Raw genomic sequence first — 13,492 nt, 5'->3', positions numbered from 1 at the left:
CCTGGACCAGAAACAAGCTTCCGAGGACCGGTTTCTGGCATTCCAGCCGTCTTCATCCCGGCTTGCTTGAATCCAGTGGCAAAGTGAGCAAGGGACTCACGTCTGAGCATACCCTGCCACACTTATGGCGGCCAAAAGCGGTACAAAAGGGGGTGGTAATGGACGGAGCATCTGAACCAATCAAACACTCACACCCAGTCAAAAGATCTGGGTTTAATCCATCACCGTTCTTTAGCCTACTCTGCCACCCCAGTTCAGACATGGCTATATGCAAATCAGTCTGACCCTGTGCCTCATGGGAACAGTCCAGCCCGAACTGCCAAGCCATGCCTTCCCTGGACCGGAAACAAGCTTCCGAGGACCGGTTTCTGGCATTCCAGCCGTCTTCAGCCCGGCTTGCTTGAATCCAGTGGCAAAGTGAGCAAGGGACTCACGTCTGAGCATGCCCTGCCACACTGTGGCTGTCAGACTGATTTGCATATAGCCATGCTCGAGCACCTGCATTTTATCTATTAGTGCTTCCTGTTGAAGCTAACTCAGTAACTATTTTAGAATGGCGCTGGCAGCTTGCCGGCGCCATTCAAAAATAGTTACAGGAGTGGGGCAGAGGGCAGAAGGTCACAGAGTGGGGCAGAGGGCAGAAGGGCACAGCAACAACTGGGGCAGAGCGCAGAAGGGCACAACGAGTGGGACAGAGGGCAGAAGGGCACAAAAAACGAGAGAGTGGCAGTGATGAACCAGAGGGCGCATCGTGGTCTTGCACAAAAAAACCCGCGAACACGCAAAGCACCCCGCGAACACGCAAAGAGCCCCGCGAACACACCAAGCGCCCCACGAACACGCAAAAATAAAAAAATCCGCAAATTCGTGAATTTTGCGGATCGCGAATTCGCAAATCCGCAAATTCGCGGATCGCGAATTCGCAAAATTCGCCCATGCTTAGATGTCAGCCTTTTGACACAGAACTACCATTAGAACATTATGGGCCAGATGAAGGTAGCCCAATACCGGTCGGTAACAGCCGAAATTCGATAATTTACCAAATTTCAGCCGTTACCGACCGGTATTTAGCCCCTTCCAATGTAGGTGACGATTTGATAAAAACGAATCAGTATTTACTGATTCGGTAAATACGAAATTGTTATTTACCGAATCGGTAAATGCTATGCAGAAAGCACATTAAAGAGTGCTTATGTGCTGTAAGAATTTGTTAATTACCACCAACTTCAAGTTGGTGGTAATTACCGAATTCTTTTAAAAATTCACTTTTGAATTTAATCTGAAGTGCCATGTGGCAGACATACATGCCCTTAGGGCATGTATGTGTGCCACATGTGCACCCATGCACTATTCAGGGGTGCCAAAGGGTGTCAATGTGAAACCCTGCCCCCCTTGAATATGTGCCCCCTATTACCGATTCGGTATTTACCGAATCGATAATAGTGAATGGCTTCCCATTCATTCCTATGGGCCTCCAGGCCATTAGGAATGAATGGGAAATACCGATTCTTAAATACCGAATCTTACCGATTCGGTACATTTTACCGAATTTTTTCCTACATACAATTTACCGATTCTAAATGACCAAATCGGTAAAATTCGGTACTTTAGAATCTGTAAATGTAGATTACCTACATCTGGCCCTTTGTAATGTTCATGACAAAATATTGTCTACTACATTATAGATGTATCTAAACCTTGGACCTGAACAAGGTGGAGATGTAAATTGAAGATGTCCACCAAAACGCGCATTGACGTGGTTTAAATTTCTTTATTAGTTTTTAAACATACCAGAAGAATAAAACAAGGCGTATTCATGATGGCATTGCGGGACCCAGCTACAAAGGGGGTCATACTCTGAATTGAAAGAACCCAGAAATCCCTCTCCCCCTGAGCTCACCCCCGGACCTGGTGACTAAAAGGACAGGCAAGTAGGGAGGATAAAACGTAAGATAATTCTTGTAGAGTGTGTCATTAGTGTTGGTCGGGGTCAGGGGGCTGTGCGACCTCAGGTATGCGCAACAACTGGAGATATTTGGGGCAGGTAAGTTCTTGAAATTCTGATTTTAACAATGATAGGAATGGTGCCCATAGTGTGGGAAACGCTGATCCCTGGTTGGATAATTGATGCCTTCCATCCCTAATATCGGCCACATATGGCGTAACCATCCCAGGCGGGTCAGTATATGTGCGGTGCCCTAGGGAGAGAGGATGTTTTGCAGGGCCGCGCATAATGCCACGCCAATTTTTTTACCCAATCATGACTTAAGGGGAAAAGTGAGAGGATTCGGAAGGCCTAAGATCAGGTAGGCTGGGAATCTACGGAGTTCTGTGTCCAGATGAGTGTCAATGTCTGCGAGCACCTGCTCCTTTTAGGGCCTAATCCGTGGGCAATCCCATAATATGTGTAGTAGTGTACCAGGGGTACCACATTGTTGCCATCTCTCAGGAGATCTGGAGTGGTTATATGTATGAATCCTGTGAGGTGTGTAGTACCAGTAGGTTGCAATCTTTGTGGTCATCTGGATCCTGGCCATGTTGCGTGCGGTGTGTCGTGCCCTGTAATAAACGTCCCCCCATTCTTTAGTCGTGAGTTCCCTGCCGAATTCTGCTTCCCAGCGGAGTTGGCCCTTGGGTTTTGGAGTCTCCATTGAGGAGTTAATCAGGCCATATAGGTCTGAAACAGGCACTTGTTGGAAGACCTCAACAAGAGCCAGCTTTCGAAGGGGGTGAGTTGTCGTTCTGCACGGGGGCGCATAGTGGGTTGCAGCACCCACTGTCGGGTTTGGGTGTAGTGCCAGCGCTCTCGTTCAAGAAGTGTAAAGTGTGCACGGAGTGCTTCGAAGGGGAGTGGGCCCTCCAGGCTAAATAGGTGGCCTTCTGATCTGCAGCCTGTCTGCCCCCAGAATTCGAATGAAGGGTTCCGAGAGTCCGGGTGAAAATCCGGGTTATTAGTTATGGGAGTGAGTGGTGAGGGGAAACTAGTGAGGTTCCTTTGTGTCGCTAGACTGTTCCAAACTGCCAGTGGTGCCTTGGTAATTGGTGAGAGATATAGAGATTTGGGCCTTGTAAGCTTCGGGAAGAACAGGATGCTCCATAGTGCTTGTCCCACTCAGCGCCCGGTCCATAAATAACCAGCGATGGTAGGTGTTAGCTGGAGACCTAGATAAGGAATGGATACAGGGACCCCCTGTAAAGGCAAAGCATATCTTAAAGCGTTTAATATCTGTGGCCAGAGAGTAAGGTTGAGAGCTTGTGATTTCTGGATATTTATCTTGAAGCCTGGTGCTAAGCCAAAAGCCTTCAACTCAGATCGGAAGGCGGGCAGTGAAGTAGAAGGTTCCTCCAGAGAAGCTATGACATCATCCATGTATACCCTTATAGTATGCGGCTCTCCACCAAATTAGACTCCTTATATCTGTGGGTTCTATGTACAGGGCCAACAGCACGGGTGACACCCCTGTCTGGTCCCCATGGCAACAGGGAAGGGAGAGGATGGGTGCCCATTGACGCGAACAGTGGCTGTTGGGTGGGAGTAACTGCTGAGGATCCATCTCTGAAAGTGGTCCCCTGTGCCAAAGAGGGTCAGAGTGGCTGCCAGATAGGGCTAGTGGACCCTATCGAATGCTTCCTTGGCGTCTATTCCTAAGAGCATTCTTTCTTTGGCATATCTCAGGGTCTATGATGCCGGGAAGGAGAGGACCAAGCAGAGAAGCAAGAATCCCAGTAAAGATTTTGAGATCTGTTTTCAGGAGGAAGATAAGATGAACGGAAGCACAATGAGTCCTGGCTTTCCTGGGTTTGGGGATTACTACTATATCTGCTCGGATGATCGACAGGGGGAGTGGTGTTGTGCCCCTGATCACGTTAAAGAGCCTCATGAGGACTGGTGCGAGGCTTTGACAGAAAGTTTTACAAAAGGAGGCTGGAAAACCATCTGGCCCTGGGGATGTGGAAGGTTTTAGGCGGGAAATACTAGAGATAACATCTTCTATCCTGATCGGTTGTTCTAGATCCACAGCCTACGTGGGAGTCAGAGAAGTAGTGGAAGTGCCCTTTAGATAGGCTGAGATCACGTCCAGCGACACATCTTGTGCGGTGTAGAGGGTCTGATAGTATTTCCAGAAGGAATCTACGATGTGTGTTTCGTCTGTCCACTCATTTCCCTCCCTGTCTGGACTCCTGACTCCTGGTGTTGGCCCAATAGCTGACTTGCCAAAAGGCAGCCTGAGCGGTCGCCGCCCGTGTAGAACCGATGCCAGAGTCTGAGCGCAGTGTATTCAGCCCTGTCAATGTATAGCCCTGCTTGTTGAACTCTGACTGCTTCAAGCTGCCTCCAAATCCTGAAGGGCCCCTGTCCTTTTGGGTATGTGCTCTAATTCTGTCACTTGGCGAGACAGGCTCTCTATTTTGTCAGCTGAAGCTACAGCTATAAACTCCCCTCTCACAACCGCTTTCAGGGCATCCCACAGCATAGAGATCGAGATCTCATAGGTGAAATTAGTCATCAGGCAGTCCTGTATTGTCTTGGTTATCTGGTCTTTGACCTCCGGTCGGTAGAGCAGGGAGTCCCTGAGTCTCCACGTTCTGGGGGAAGGTCTAGGGTGCGGCACTGAGAGGGTCACTGACACCGGGGCGTGGTCAGAAAGGGAGAGAGGCTAGATCTCTGTCGCTTGGACCACTGTGGATACCTCTGGGGTATTGAGTAGGTATTTGATTCTGGCATATGTTTTATGGGCATGAGAGTAAAATGTGTAATCGCGAGTTTTGAGGTGTGAGGTTCTCCAAAGGTCCACTGAGCTAATATCCCTCAGCCACTCCTGACCCACTGTCGTGAGTGTCCCTGTCTGTCCATGGCATTGTGCTCAACAATCTGGTTGATCTTTTTTGCATTGAGAAATGAACATTCAGACATCCTTGTATGTACCAATAACCCTGTTTTAACTGCAAGTCACTTCATTTTCACCTATGCCTAGAGGTCTGGCTATGGTTACTCCACTCGGGGTACCTTTACCAACCTCCTTCACTTTTTTCAAAAAGACCACTCACAAAATCTAATGCAAGTCAAATAAAAATGTAATTGGCCAATAATGATCATAAAAGCACAATTGCACATATGTATGACGTTACATCGCTGTCTTCAAACAGCGATACGTTTACAACACAGCCATTACAACGCAAGTCATTCCAATGACTTGCGCTGGATGGCGCTGGACTTAGGAATAGTAGGATTTACTATTCCGACTCCAGCCAACGTAACAGTAGGGAAGGTGTTGGAATAGTATATCATACTATTCCTTAGTGAATACCGCGATCCAGCGCAAGTCGTTGTAACGACTTGAGTTGTAATGGCCACGTTGTAAACATATCGCGGTGTAAAGAGCGCATTGTAATGGATGTCTCCCCAATAGCGCAGCCCTAGAGTAACATTTTCAAAACTTGTACAATACTTAATAAGAAGGCGAAACCGATAAGTCATGTACAAATTTCCATATACGAGTGATATAGCCCTAGTTTATATTAATTTTAATAAAATATAAAAACTACTACATTGCAAAACTACCACCCCTTTTTTGACCTGGATAAAGAGCATTCTGTACAGTACTAACAAATGATTTAAAAGAATGTCCATTAAAATATAACAATTCTAGAAACAAGTCAATGCACGATCACATTTTTTCTTTCTGCGTAGGGCTCCTGTTAAGAAACTCCCAACCCCGAAACATATCAAAGGTGAGGACAACATTTGCAGATATATATCAGTGCTGGCCTCACTTCTGCAAAATTACAGTGTTTTAAAAGTGGTAAAATGTATCTTGACCAATGATCATTATAAAATCCACAAAGGAACATAACATTTATGAGATTTTGGTCCAAGAAATCATCATGAGGGCAGGGCTTTACAGCGTCAGGCTTCGAAATCCCCTTAGGGACTGTGAGGGACCAGTGGATACAATTGAACCTAAACCTGATTAAAAGAAATCGGTGCTGTAGATTTTTTAATATAAGACCAGAAGGGTTTTTCTAAAGTTCCAGGACTCAAGAGTATGTACTGTCCTATCGTAGGTTTTTTAAGTTCCCTTTCCACCACCCTCTTAGCTAAAACTTGTCTTTTAATTACCTTCAACTCACCAGGGTGCATTTGTCTAGGATGTATAAAAAGCTCAGGGCGCCCTACATACGCCAGCTGCGGTGAGATGTAACCCAGCCAAGGAATGTCAGCCACCTCGTCGAGGCTCAGACAATCTTCTAAAACAGTTTGGTTCAGCGTAGGTGTGGGGCTAGACCACATTTATTTAAGGGGCCACTGTTATGGGGTCAGAGATATAACCCAGTCCTAATTCTTCATGCACCATAAAAGATGAGTGCTGGGGGTACAGATAATAGTTTCCGCAGGAATTTATCTTCAGCCACCAGCACATAACCAACCTCCTTATAGCCTCATACCTCGCTGCCATATGTGGCCATTGGTGTACATTTCTCATTACAGACCTTCAGTAATGCTTGTCGTGGTTTGCTCCCCAGTCTCCTAGCAAACTCTAGGAGTCTTTTTTTAGTGTTCGCTGAGCTACCCAAGACCCTTTTTTGTCAAACAGGAGGGCAGATTCACAAGAAAGTGACGCATATGTAAAGATTAATCACCTGAGAAACACTTGCGCCACTATGGATGCCCCGTATTTCCAGTACGGCGCACCATGGCGTAAGGATTGACAGATGTGTCAGAAATTCAGACAAATCTGTTGACGCAAAAGTCACGTATTGCTGGAGTCGGTTCGCAAGCATGACGCAAATCCAGCAATGCAGGGGGCGGCCTATTCTCCTTGTGCTGTGTTACATATTATGCCGGCTTGAAGCAGGCGTAAGAATTTGACGCAGTGGCATCCTAGAATTGGCGGAGTGAAATCTAGTAGATTTCACTGCGTCACTTCTATGAGGCTTTTTTGCATTGGAACGCCCACCCTGCATACATTATACCTGACGCAGGTATAATGTGACGCAGGGCTTTACGTGAGGCATCTCCCTAGATGCTTCACGTTGTAAATGGCTGTATTTTTACACAAAAAGTGATGCAACAGTGGCGCAAAAATGACGCAGGGGGCTTGCAAATCTGCCCCAGGATACCCAAATAGGGAAATGTAGCAACATTTGTCAGTTCTCCACCTGTGCATAAAAGCGTACGCTTGTCGCGCTTTATTTTACCAGATGACATTATGTGGGACTTTGGGAAATTGATAGAGAGGTTGAGTAAGACCATAAAATCTATAGACGTGTTTACAAGTCTTTGCAGCACCTTTGGTGCCCTTGCAAGTAGAACTGCATCATCTGTGTATAAAAGAGCAGGGATAAGTTTAGCACCTGCTCTAGGAGTGTCTTTGCTAGCCGATGATAGGGCAGCACCCAGATTGTTAATATATAAGGTAAACAAGACAGGGGCCAAAAAACATCCCTGTCTCACCCCTCGCTTAACGTCCCAGGATTCTGTAAGGGAACCATTTTCATTGTATTTGACAGAGGCTGTTAAATTTGGGTGGGACCAATGCAGAAAAGCCACTAGATTGTCACTCGCCTCACTCTTTAATAAAGGCCATCATTTTGACCTTTTCACTCGGTCGAAAGCAGACATTAAGTCCATGAAAGCCATGTGCATATGTCCCTTTATAGTGAGTGGGTATTTGCTGATAATCATGAGTACCTTTATGCATTGATCCACTGTCCCCAACCCCCTTCCTGAAACCGTATTGCAGGTCAGATATTATATTACTTGCATCTAACCATATTATTAAGCGTTGTAAAATCACTTTCCCCATAATTTTTGCAGCACAGACTAATATTGAGATCGGGCGATAACAAGCAGGGTCATCCGAGCGCTCTTTTTAAAATTGGGTAAAATAACCGCTGTAGACCAAGAGTGGGGTGAACCGCCGACCGTTGCGCCATTAAAGACCCTGGCTAGGATCTATGCCCACATCCCAGGGTCAGCTTTATGCAGATCTGCAGGGACCCCATCAGGCCCAGGGGCTTTTCGTCCGGATGTGTCAATGATTGCTTTCTGGACCTCAGCTACCCCAAAGCATAGCGAGTGCATCTCTATGCAAGGTTCCCACGGGGGGTGATGTTTCTTTCCAAATCCATTCCTCTATAAATCTGCTTAAAATAACTAACCCATACATCAGCAGGGATGACACGGTCTGTTCTCACAGAGTGCTGTTCTAAGAAAAAAAAGGACTGTTTATGATTTTTCAAAATTTTGAACTATTCAACAAAACACTAACCTGATTCAGATTGTGCCATGCTTGTTCCCATATCTTGTCTTTCCTTTGAATTATGGCCAGTTTACAGGCTTTCCTACACGTATTTATCTGTTCTTCATTCTTGGGTTTATATTTTAAAGCACTCATTAGAGCTTTGTGGGATTTAGAGCAGTCTGCGTTGAACCATTTTTACCGCTCTAATGTCCCTATCCTTCCTCTCCCCGTTAAACTTTCTGCAATCCGCTTGACAAGATTTCCAAAAGCCCCTATTGTCACACCAGCCTCAGCCTGGGAATCAAGACACAATTTAATACCTTCAGCACCCTTCGTATATAACTTATCTAAAAAGGCCTCCGGCACCTCATTTTGTGGACCTGATTTGTTGGTTTAAAGTCCCAATTTGATAAACTCTTTCTCTCAGCTCCATGGAAGTCCAGCTCTCCCATCATTTGTAAAATCAGCGGATTGTGATCACTATAGCAGCTCCACATAGGGTTTACTTTTAATAATATGTGAAGGAGCAGGGGAGCAGATACCATAATAAAGTCTATATTCAATGAACAGCCCCGCCAATAAAAGATGGTACTAACTCTGTCTCACCAGTGTGCTCAAGGCAGTGCAAATTATTTGTGGCAAGTGTTCCGGTCGCTTAAAAACGATTAATGTCTAATTACCCTTGTCCCGAGGAGGCCAAAGAAGAAAAGGCTGAAACGTGGTCACGTCGACACTTCTAAGGAAGAGTCCTTGGAACTACAGTTTTCCTTGGAATTGTGTAGTGACACACTAGCGCTAGTCCTTAAGTGTTTCACCCGGACTACCTCTGAGTGGTTCGCCCAGAATTTATGGGTGGACACTAGTGAGAATAATATTCTAGGGTTTCCGTGTAATGTATAACTGTGTTTATGTTGATGATATAATGTTGTGGTGTATGTTATTTTCTGTTTTCTTCATTGATTAGGTGCCATTGTTTATGTGTGTTGTAAATACATTGTGATAGGTACATTAAGAATAAAACATTTCGGAGAGGGTAATTAAATGTGCTCTACTCATAAACTTTTTTGAATCTTTTCCTTCATACCATTTCTTCTTGTATTAAAGTATGTCCCATACCCGGGTATAGGAGGGTAATTTGGGTATACCCCTTTTGTTTATGTTTGCAAGCCCACTAGCATCATTTGGTTTACAGGCCCTGGGCACACAAAGTGCACTGTACTAGGGACTTAACAGTAAACCAACTATGGAAACACTAATCCATTATAACAATTTACAGAGGGGACACTTGCACTTGGGCACTGAACAGCAGTAACACAAAGGATCTAGACCAGCAAAAACAAAATCCAACACACAGTAAAACACAGGAGGCAAAGGCAAAAAATGCAGGGGAAACCCATGCTAAGGCTGCCAGGTCTAACACTCTCTCTTCTAATTTTCGGGTTACGCCTAATCAGAGCCATGGTATTTCCTCTAGTCACTACCTTGAATGCTTCCCAAACTGTAACTGCTGCAGGTACAGAACACGCAATAATGTCAAAATAGTCTATTATTTTATCCCGCAGATGTTTCACAAGAGTATCATCTAACAGCTACCAGGCATTCCAATACCACATACCCTTCAACTCGCATTGTCGATGTCAGAGGGTTAGTTGGACGGGTGAATGATGGGAAAGCCCGCTCGAGAGAATGACATATTTACCTATGTCGTCTACATGAACTGTCTGTACTGAAAATGGGAAGGACCTACGGAGGCGAATGGAGAATAGCGACCCCTGTCGACCACTGAGTAAATACTGCATGATAGACATAGGTGTCTGTGTACTACCCAGGAACACACACTTTGTACCTAGTAAATGAGTCTCTTGAAGTAACAGGATATTAGGGGTGTGATGTTCAACAAACAATATAAATGCCCGTCTCAATTTTAGTTTTTAAACCATTATTATTCCATGACTTTATACTATATCCCATCTAAATCTGACAACTATTCGTTAGTCATTAGAATCAAAGCGATCCTGTACAACTCGCTGGGGCATGTGCCTGGTAACACGAACAAAATGAAACCTTAAAGAATCTAACCTAAAATCCATCCTCCTAACACCCCCACCCTATATTTCCATCCTAGAAGCATCAGTCACCCCAAATAATATGTAATAATCAACTGTGAAACTCAATGGCAAAAAGTGAAAATAGAAACAAGCAGCAAAAGGATTGATGCACTTTGAATGAAGTTTCCCTTTTCTTTTCTCTTTCAGGGGCTTTGTATTGTGCAGAAAAGCTGAACATGAAGTCAGTCCTTTCATAATGGTCTCTGTTGCCACATGCGTGTTATTTCCCCTGAACCCCTGGGTATGGTGAAGACTGTCTGCAGCAGGAGTAACTTCTACCCCCAATGACTTCGGTGTGCTAGATTCTTTGATGCCTCCTCGGTTTATGTTGTGTTCTTTGTGGGATGAATATATTTCATCAGACGCCCTTTCAATCCCCCGGATGTGTCAGCTGAAAATATATCAAAGGAAATATCTTGACCCAGCCCAGTGGAGCAGAGGTCCTATCCTTCACGCCCATTTGTAACACTAAGAGCATCTGTGAGAAAGTTCCTCATTTTACATGGTTATCCCCTGTTTTTTGCTACCGGGTTTTGATGTGGTTTCAATTGTAGTACACAGGGTCTCCTGTGCCAGTGCTTTTTCCCTAAACATATCCACAATTGCTATGTCTGCCCCCTGTAAGTCACTAGTAAATGGTACCCTGCGTACCCAGGGCCTGGGAGCTGAAGAGGGTCCCCTCGTACCCTCCTCAGTGGGACCATGCCACTGCCCTTGCAGCTTGCATGCCCCTGTGAGAGCGTAAACAACAAGGTTGGCATAGCACTCTACCTGGGTGCCATGCCAGACAACACTGCCTGAAGGTATAGGTAAGTCACTGCTCTAGCAGATCTCACAGCCCTAAGGCAGGGTGACCTATACCATAGGTGAAGACATATCTGCTCGAGCAGATACGCCCCTACAATATTAGGATCCATTCTTTAATATTGTAAGTGCCAGTGAAGCCAAACAGAGTACATGGGCTGGAAACCTGACAGCTCGATTTCCACAGCACCATGATTGCTTCCCTGAACACAGGGGTGTTTGGTACCAAACTACTCCTTTCAATATATCCACACCAATGCCATTGTGAGATTTGTTTATACCATGTACTCAGAGGGCACCTCAGAGGTGCCCCCTGAAAACCTACCAATCCTGGTGTGGTTTCTGACCGGCTGTAGGCATTTAGCCACCACCAGACAGGTTTCTGGACCCCTGGGTGGAGAGCCCCTTCTCTCTTGGACCATAAACAGTGCACATCCTGGGTGAAGGTGTCGCACCTCCTCCCCCAGGATGGGCCAATGCTGAAAGAGGAAGCTTCAAAGGCCTGCCGCCTTTGTAATATGCAATCCTGTGCCTCCGCTGCTAACAGAAGATGGCAGCCTCCAGTTTACCCCTTCACTTCATATGGGAAAACCGGTGGGAAAACTTAGGAGAATAAGAGATGTGCCCACCTCTGCCAATCCACCCCTCAGGTGGGGGAGGCGAGGTGAAGCACATCTTTCAGTCCTCACCATCTTGAAGATGGGTAGACCCGCCAATCAGGGCTAGGTCTGTGCACACTCCCACAGGAGGGTGGCATAATAGATGGTGTAGTCAACCCAGGCAAGGTGCCAATTGGCCCTACCTGCTACTCCCCTAAAATTCCCCTAAATTTGGTATTTAGGTGGCTCTACCAGTCCTGGAAATTGGATCTGCGATGACTTAAGAAGAGGTCCCTGCAGAGAAGACTGAATACGATGACTGCCTTGGCCCCATCCCTACTAGCCTGGCTCCAGCTTCTGCGAACCTGCAACCTGTCTTGCAGCCGGTGACCTCTGAAAACCCTGGGTGGACTGCTGCCTTTGAAAAAGACTCCAATCTCCCGTGGAGAGTGGACCTGTCCAGAAGAAAACAACTCCAAGGGCTCCGGATCCAGCTGGAACTGCGATCCTTGCACCCGACGCCCACAGCCCGAGTCTGAGTGGCCCACCTGCCCAGTGAAGTCTCCCCAGTGATTCCGACCTCGAATCCAGTGTTCGCTGACCGCTCCTGACCTCCATGACGATGCCTGCAGACTGAATCCAGAGGCTCTGCCTGACCGTGACTGGCTCAGGTAAGAAGACTTCGAAGTTGAAAGGCATCCCTGCACCCGGACCCCTGGGCCTTGGTGAGCTGAACTAATTGTGCCCCTACCACACCCTGCCTCTCTACTTACCTCTCTTGTAGTTGGTCTCCCTCTTGCAACCTCCGGTGGGATGCCTGCAGCCTGTTTGTCAAAAGCCCCAAACTCCATTCAAAAGCATTGGGCACCCAACGCTGATTTAGCATCCAGCTGCCCCTCTGCCCCAGGTGGTGTATGCTTGGCGCTGCTTGGCCCCCCCGTGCTTGTGGTAACCCCAAAGGCTGAGCCTCTGCAACGGATCCACTTACCTGCAAGCAGTGTGGCTCCAGGCACCCCCAGTCTCTATTGAAAAGCATTGGGCCGAACTCTGACTCTGACCTCTGCACTCGGCCGCCCCTGTGCTGCTAGTGGTGCAGTTTTGGAACTCACCTAACCCGTGCTCCTTGCTGACCTTCGGGCCCGAATACTGGATCTGTAAGTGTGGAACTTACCTGTTAAACTGCATTATTATTTTCACCATAGGGAATATTGAACTGCTTCAAACATATTCCAAAAGCCAACTTTTAAAAGCGAAAAGTATTTTTATTTAAAAACGTACTTACCTTTTTGCAAAGATCTTGGTCTTCAAATAAAATACAAACAATGTATATTTTTCCAAAAGTGGTGTGGATATCCTTATTGGGCCGTGTGCCCATTATTGGTTAATTTTGTGCAATAAATGTGTAGTAACCAAGTCCACGCTGATTGTAGTGTTACATGAATATTTATTCAGGTTGGTTACAGCATAGCTGAACCATAGATATTAGCCCCACCAGGAGCACCCAGCCAGGCGCTCAGCCCTTCTCCAACTGTGAGTTCCCACTCCCAACATTCCATCTTACATTCCTCAAGCAGGGTTCCACTGGCACAGCATAAATAATAGCAACCCAGGATACAACATATCCTCTTTTGTTCCAAATGAAAACAAAAAGGAACGCCCATATTAGGAACAACACAATGCTCAAAAGAGAAGAAATGGATGCAGACTAGAGGAATAAGGAAAAATGAAAAACCAG

This window comes from Lissotriton helveticus, unplaced genomic scaffold, assembly GCF_964261635.1.
Source record: "Lissotriton helveticus unplaced genomic scaffold, aLisHel1.1 SCAFFOLD_392, whole genome shotgun sequence".
Classification (NCBI taxonomy): Eukaryota; Metazoa; Chordata; class Amphibia; order Caudata; family Salamandridae; genus Lissotriton; species Lissotriton helveticus.
The sequence above is the reverse complement of the archived record's forward strand: the minus strand, read 5'-3'. Positions refer to the sequence as shown.